Here is an 8,772-nt window from a genome sequence, read left to right as displayed (position 1 = left end):
CCATAACCGAGATGATCAGAAGCAGTGGCGTATTTAGAAAGCTTATTAGGGGGAGGGGGAGGCAATACAATGTGTCAGTCAGCCGTGTAGCGGTCCAGAATCGCCAAAAATACCCTCATATGATATTTGAACGGCCCCATACTTTAAATCAAGAGCGATTCCGCAGAAGTAAGTTACTGTTCCAATCAATGAACCAACAAAAGATATCAAACTCTTCAGAACATAAACAATAATGGAACATAAACAATAAGTTAGTCCTTCCGACCTCGAATACTTTTGAATATTCTCGACGATTCGCAATGACAGCCATCGCATTAAACTTAGAGTTTGCGCTTGGCAAATATGTCAATGACTGCATCATACTCGAGCACAATATCCTTGTTTAAATACATCTGAGCTAGACCATCCAAACATGGCTTTTAATTTTTTTTGGCTACGGGAAATTTTCTTCGATGATGCTCCACTACCTGCAGAACGTACTGTTTCTGCTCCTCATCTCTAGTCAATGTCGAATTGAACTCTGTCATAAGCGCCACTCCTCGTTCTGCCAAATCGTTTGTCACCCTCAGGGCAGAAACTGTTTCCTTGGAACTTTGGTACGCCTCATTTTCAGCCCAGTATTTAGGATCAAGGGTTAAGAAGCTTTTGTCTAGACCAAGTATTGTGAATAATCGTTCAGTTGCAGTAGTGCAGAAATCAGACAGTTTTCTCTCAGCAATATCGGGTAGGTACCACGGCCCGGTTTGGCGGATCTTCGGATCCATGACTGTTTGCCATACTGCGAACCATTTCCCTCTTATCAATGTCAGTGACTCTGCTGCCAAACAGTGCAAAGGCAATGAGACCTTCCGACAAGTACCACAGGTGTCTGGAGTAAGCCTTGAAGGCTAATTGAGATACTTCTCCATCAGCATACGTTGTTAAGTTCTTCATAAAATTCAGGTCGTTGAGAGGTGCCTGTATGGCTGAATCACAGGCTGTACCAGTGGCCTATGTAAACACTCACAATAAATAAGCACATGCGTAGCAATTGATTGGACGTTTTGGGCTGCGTCTGTCTTCGGCCAGTGGTACGAAGGTCCAGTTGGAATTGCTTCCTGAACAGCCATATTTTAAGGGAATATATTGCTCGTGCCATCCATCTGGCTCGATGAAGTGCACCAGGGTGACGGAATTTAACACCTCTCTTCGGCACTCCTCCGAGAAATATGATACTGAGTTCTAATAATTCAGCGTAATCGTCCCGAGGATGATTGAGATCTAGCTTGTCGCCGCTAACTTCAGGACTTCTGCGCGGACAGGTTGTAACTGATCAGAAACAGCAGGATTGTCCAGAGATGTGCTGAAGTTTGCTTGATCTATATTTGGCCAGAAGTCGCGGAACCGAGCGAATAAGTCGATGACTGGGGACTTAGAAACAGCATCTACCAGAGAGAACATTTTTTCAAGGACAATCTCCAAGGAAATGACCTGAACTGCTACCTACCAGCCAAATTTTATCTTTAGACCTTGTCACAGCCATTGTACAACCGCAAATTGTTAGTAAACTGAAATAAATGCAACAGCACAACAGACATGACAGTGTAATTTTTGTAGTTTTACGAGGTGTTGCAATTGTGACGTAACAATGCTTTATTTGTTCTGTGAAGTATCGTAGCCTACAAGTACCGGTAATTGCTTATATTCCGCTGCTAGATTATAGGCTAAACAACCTAAACTTTAGCTTCCTTGCGCAAGTAGTAAATGTCGACGGATATCAACAAAAATTTGCCAAAAGGATTTTTTTACTGAATGGAAATGAACACCACCCTGTACATTAATATTAACAATGGTTAGAATTTTGCGTATTACGCTAAAAACACCCTAATATACATTAATGCTTTGTTTTTCAAATTTTCTTGCAGGAAAACGATTTTGCTGATTTATGTTGTTTTTACGTTATTTCATACATTTGTTTCATATTTTATTTGGAAAAGGGTCTTTAGTAGCACTGAGATATGTTTGCTTTGCTTCCATGCACTACCTGGGATAGTACTCTATGGAATAACGGCATGATCAGAAACAATAGGTTTATGTTTATAATCAAGTAGAGTAAAAAAAAACACTTACCATTTTACATCTAAAATAAGTAGATATTCACTCAACTTTTTTAGTTTCTGTTGAAGTGGTCTCTGGTGAATACTTTGAGGGGTAGAGGAAAAATATTGGATTTGACAAAGAAGAGATATATTAAATAGAGTAAATATGGCCAGCAAAGGGTGCAAAAAAGGTTTGGAGGAATTTATTAAAGGTTTTTGCTCAGTTTTAGTAATAGGTAGTATGAATGTTTAGGGTCTGCTAATTCGGCTAGTCTGATTCGGCTAGTTCCCTATTCGGCTACAGTCCGATTCGGCCAGTCCAATTCAGCCAGTCCGATTCGGCCAGTCCGATTCGGCTAGTTCCCTATTCGGCTACAGTTTTGAATTGTATTTTGTATTTTATTCCACAATATCGTTTCTTTTGCATTCCGACAAAGAAAAATAAATTGAAATGAAATTCAGCGCAAAATGTTTGAAGTATTAAATTGAAATGTTTGCTCAAATAAAATCGACATTATGAAATCCGAAATTTAATCACCCACTTGCATATTCATACTAGAGCTGCAGTTAAAATTCAGGATGGCATACATAAGTATACTAGACACAACTTTTAGTCTTGCTGCTGTTTTTATTACAGAAAAGAGACTTTGCGATTTCACAATGTGGAGTTTAATCAAAAGTGCATACAAAAATTGTGGGCAAAATCGTTTACATCATTATCATGACCATTTGCGCCAACTTCCGGGGGGGGCAGGGGGCAGAGCCCCCTGTAAATTTATGGTTGAAGGGCTACAAAAATGGCTATAACAAGTGGTGTTTCAAAGATAAAATACTTTGCAAAAGAGATTTAGATCATTTAAACAGACTTAAAGAATGCCGAAAGCGAAAAACAGCCTACGTTGCTCTTGCCGCAAAACAGCAGTTGATCGCATGGCTTTCTCTGGAACATGAATTACTACTGAGATGCGCACGGCACGCAGGCTCACAGTCACAACACACACTGCTTATCTTCCCGTGCATGAGAAGCAACTTCAAAGTCAAAATGCGTGGTAGCGAAAAAGCGAATGCGAGGTTCAACGTTTATTTTCATTTCACGAGTTATTGATTGATTGAATCTTTATCCTTGGACTGGGAAAGTTTCTTGCAGGGCTTGATCCTGGCAGTTTCGCATACTTGTAGTGGCTTTGAATCACTAACGCAGGCCCTGTCACCAAGATTGACAGAGTGAAGTTTCCGATTGTTGAAGTCATGTTACCGGGGAATTATTCCATCCATTAGATATGTCGCTGAATGGAGAGCCATCCTTAACGGGTGTTGCTCAAGCGCACACCCCGAAAGTCAAACCAGCGCCGCTTGATCTTGAAGCGTCTTTGTTCCAGAAGTGACGCTATAACCAACTGAGCTATCGGGGCCAAACGAACTGAACCGAAATATCCAAATGTCCGTTAGATTTTTTGTGACTTCAAACATTAAATCGATTTAGCAAACTTTATCGAGTTGAAACTACGACGCAACAAACAATTACGTGAATACAGTTTGACAACGAAAAAAAAAAGGTATTTTTGAAAACTATCATCTGTGTTTTGCTTCAATAAGCACTGTATTCTCATACACTCATCATTTATCAATATACACTCATTTATATACACTCCTGCACTACGGTATTCGATAAAAGACTATAAAGATTTTCGATGAAAAACAGAAGAGAAAACAGATCTGCCCCGATAGCTCAATTGGTTAGCGCGTCACTTCTGGAACAAAGAAGCTTCAAGATCAAGCGACGCTGGTTCGACTCTCGGGGTGTGCGCTTGAGCAACGCACGTTAAGGACTGCTCTCCATTCAGCGGCATCTAATGGATGGAATAGTTCCCCAGCAACAAGACTTCAACAATCGGAAACTTCACTCTGTCAATCTCGGTGACCGGGCCTGCGTCAGTGATTTAAAGCCTCTGCAAGTATGCGAAACTGCCAGGATTACGCTCTGCAAGAAGCTTTCCCAGTCCGAGGATAAAGATTCAATCAATCAATCAATCACTTCACCGTTGTTAACGCTTTGAAGGTAAGTAATTAGCAAAACGAGGTTAATAAAACTGAACGGGGGTCCACTCTGCTTGAGATCATGATTTCTTGCGTTTTATTTTGATAACTTCACTGTCTTGATTGTTGATATTCACTCGCACGAAAAGAAAATGAATCGGCTTGTTTTCCAACTGTTCCAATTGTCGTATCCAGGCTTACGCCGGGTGGTTGAAGACTTAGATTAAGTGGACGGGAAGGCAAGGAAGCCAATCTTTGTGTCCACATTCAGGCATGCCTTCAAGTGCTTGCTGCTCCTGTCACAGATACAGTCGCATGCTCTTGAGCGGTGTCGAACCGGCACCCTTTCGATTGCCGTTCCAGGGTTCTCACTCTCGGCTATGCAGCCGACATACTGTTCCAATTATGAGCTAACAATATCAAAATTTTTACGACTAGGCGTACTGTATGCGTAAAACTAATCCTTTCAAGCAGCGGTTCTAATAAATTCGGTTTGCGACCTATTTGTCAATATAAACAAGACAGTAAGCTTAATCAAAGACTATTTTAATTGAGTAAAATAGCGTTATGTTTATGACGTCATCACCTTTCTCGCCCCCTCCAGAGTTTTTTGAAAAGTCGGCGCCTATGATCATGACCCATCTCGTCGGTTTCGACTATGGGTTCAGCATCTCTCACAGTCCTTAATTTATGAGTTACACAAAGCTTCTTTCCTCTGGTGGAGAATCATTTACGCTACATATGAAATCAATAGCAAAACATGTAAAATCAATATTATGATAATAAAGAAGAAGCTGCTATACTAATTGCTAACAGGTGTTTTTTTCCAATGAAAATTTTTTTTACCCCAAATGGTAAAAAAAAATTCAGGTATTTTGTGCATAATTTTCAAACCAGTTAATTGAATTAAAAAAAATTCATTGTGGGATGATAGACATACATGGTCTCTATATTGTGACCAACATTAGTGGTCACTGGTCATCACTGGCGTAGAGTAAGGGGGTGCAGGGGTGCGGCGCACCTCCTGCTCTTATCGTTATTGACATACGGTGAGGAAATTTTAAAGTAGAGCGTAGAGTAACTTACGCTGCTGGAATAGTCACGTAACGATATTCACGGCAAAAATAAGTAAACCAGCTAAATTAGACGCGGTATTTTCAACAAGGTCTTCCCGCTGTGAGATCAATATTATGATTAAACAGAACGCATTGTTTTGTTATCAGACGCACGAGAATCGAAATCCGCTCATTAACATATGAACATTCAACACTGGCAGACAATGAATCAATGTAAAAAATGGGCTAATGTCCGCCAGCGCCAGCAATTGTTTATCTCGGCGAAAAAGCCTATGCAGTAGTGCAAAGGAAAAACTGCAACTTCTGACCTGAGTGGTTGAACTCAAACAAAACTAGGCCACCAAAATGTGCTATTATGACTCCCCACGATGTTCTTGCAGCAAACATAGTTCGCAATGTGTGAGAATTAAATCGAAAACCGAAAAAAGAAAAGTGTTTCATGGTCTTGGTCGCAGATATTGCCTGTAATAACAACGTCTCTTAGGGCTATTATCACCTAGCCAACCTGCCATCATTGTTTTATGCGGCCGCTAAGGCTTGACATCGACTTCAATGATCACGGAATGTTACGTAATAAGAACGATTGTATCCTACATGCAAAAATTAAAAAAATGATCTGTTAACAAGTGTATAAAGTTTAGAATTGACAAGAAATCATTAAGTTTGAATCACTGCAAATAAACGTATTCAAAACTTTTACTTCGGCCGACGCCATTTCACAATCCGTAATCTACGTCGGCAATAATTGCAAAAATGCGTTCATTTTGAAGGCTGCAGAGCCGGAGACAACAGTTTGTCCCGTGTATAAGTCGAACCTGTTTTTTTAAGGTGAAAATCACTTGCGAAAATCTCGAGTATATACATACGGTATTTGATGTTTATGCGTGTAATATTCTGATATAACTGCACCCCCGGTAATTTGTAAAACTCTACGCCTATGCTGGTCATACTTGATGAGCCAAAAAAATCTAGGACAACCTTTCTGAAAAACATTTTTTTTACCCCAATTGAATATATTTCATTCTTATTTGTAGCGGTGATATTGTTCAAACTGATCAGTGATCTGATCACATACCAGCACTTGGAATTTCAATTTCAGGGACTAAAGTATTTTATGCAAGCAACTATAAAATAAATTGGGTTCAGGCCTAACCACTAAAACATTTGAGTAGGTTACACTGTAAGTTTTTCTTTAATTTTTGGGTGCACCTCTCTTAAAATAATTGTTCCTTTGATGCTCTGGTTACCGGTTTGTAAAAGAATGTTTTTCTATTTTTAGTGGTCTGGTAGCATCAAACAGTTAAGAACTATTGGTCTAACTGTTTGAACTAATGGTCATTGAACAAAATAGCTTAAATAGACGATTCAAACTTAGCCTAGACAGCAGTGCAAAGACGTCAACAAAACTTTTAATCTTTCATGTTGGTAATTTCTAAATGAAAATTTTTATTATACAAAGTATTGAAACATAAATTGGAGCAATTGGCTTAGTGTCCCTTTGGTCAATCCAGCTGCCTGTTGTATGACATCTGTAATTTTATTGTACGATACTGCATGTTGTCACAATGAGCACAAAATAAAACATTATCACAGTATTATAATAATCTGGTGCATAAGATGTTAGATACATTTTTAGTATGTGGATAATGGGTATGCAAATTATTTTTCTTTTATGTTTTCTTTCATTTTACTTGTGGAAATGGGGCCTTATAGGTTTTAAACCTAAGCTAGCCAAATCTGCAAGAGACACAACAGGAAATGAGAAATAGGTAATTGAAAGAAATATGAGTCTCAGAACTGGGTGGCCCTGGAATATATAGTGCCCAGCTGTGATGTTGGCTTTTGTTTTTTATGTACCTAAGACAAACAAGACCAAAACTCCTTTGAACTTTTTTAAGGAATGATATTTGCAAAACATCTAAGTAATAATAATACTACAGCTGTAAACTTCCACAAATATTTTAACACAATGAACACATTTGTTATATTCGATTAACCACACGATAAGTATATCACATGTGTTGTGCAAACTAAACCCATTGAAACCTGTCCCATATATACAGTTGCTTCTCCACTTTCATATAATATAGCCTAGTTCTTTCTAAACAACATACCTGCAACAATAACTAACCGTGTATAAATTTTGTTCAAAACTGTGATAAAACAAACTTAATTTATTAAACTTATCCAACATTGCATTTTAACAAAAAGAAAACACCAATGTATTTGGAGTTTTCAGGTTATATTTCTAACTGCGCTGTGTGCCCATGTGGAAACAGAAGCATAAACAATGCATGGTTGTTTTATTTCATATCGAATTTTGACCTACATTTAACGCACTTATAGGTGCAACAGTAAAGTAAGCTTTATCTGGTAAATGTACAAAGTATTTGTCTATAGTTTGACCTATTGCTCGATACACAAACATATATATAGAATAGAACCATGATCAAATTTCAAACCTTTTCTCAAAATTTTAAAGCAATTTTAAGTTATGGTAATAAGAGTACAGTTACATCCTAGGTCATGCTGCTTTCAATCTAGATGTAAAAACAACTCAATCTCAATCCTCATCCATCCTCATCATCCACCCTCAATCCTCATCCATAAAGACATTATATTCATGTCTGAAATTTAGCTTGTAGCCTATAATCTAACTTTGTAGTGTTGCTAAATTCTATGTCTCAACATTTTCTAGCAAAGCTTTTCAAAGGATCAATTAAAAACACTAGCCTAGTTACAATTGTACATACTTATACCTCCAAAGATCCAAATTTTAAAAGATGGAATTTTAATGAATAAAAATTCAGTTGCAATGCAGGCTTGCAATCTTAATTTAAATTATAACGTCCACGTATTGTCACTTCTATCTTTTTATAGACCTCTGCTATGTTTGTCATGCATTGCTTTTCGTTGTGATGGTCAGAAATAAAAACAAACTGAACTGAAAATGTTATTGTCTATTGATTGCTTTTGGGTGGCAGCTGACTTTGGTGACCTTTTGGTCTTTCGCTGCCATCCTTGTTGTGCAAATTATTTGTGTTTTTGTTTTTTTATCTTTCGCCAACAAAACAAAAATAAACTGAACTGCTACAAATCTATAAAACGTCAGTTCCAGAGTATTTAAGTTGTAAATAGCAGAAATTTATTTTTGATACTGACTTTTCCAGCACCAAGTCTTTGACCTCTTGCCTGATGAGTGTTTTAGCAAAGGAGAGAATACCTGTATAAGCTGAAGTTCACAAGCTGTAGCATGTGTGGTTGTAAACAGTAAACTTGTAGTGTAGTTGTGAATTTGTGATTGTCAACCACTATAGAGTTGCCAAATAAAATAAAAAAGTTACCGGCACAATTTACACTTTTTTATAAACAGGCTGGATGAAGATATTTCTCGTCAACAACTGCATTGGATGACAAAATACAAAACTAAATTCAACCAAAACCATCCAAATATTGGACATAATCGGTATCTCATCATGGCCATTTCTTCTCAAATTACCTAGGCAGTTCAGTTCAGGTTATTTATTTCTTCTGCTGGCGAATAAACAAAAATATACACAACATAATTTAAAGTCCCGGAA

This window comes from Aplidium turbinatum, chromosome 7 (assembly GCF_918807975.1).
Source record: "Aplidium turbinatum chromosome 7, kaAplTurb1.1, whole genome shotgun sequence".
Lineage (NCBI taxonomy): Eukaryota > Metazoa > Chordata > Ascidiacea > Aplousobranchia > Polyclinidae > Aplidium > Aplidium turbinatum.
The sequence above is the reverse complement of the archived record's forward strand: the minus strand, read 5'-3'. Positions refer to the sequence as shown.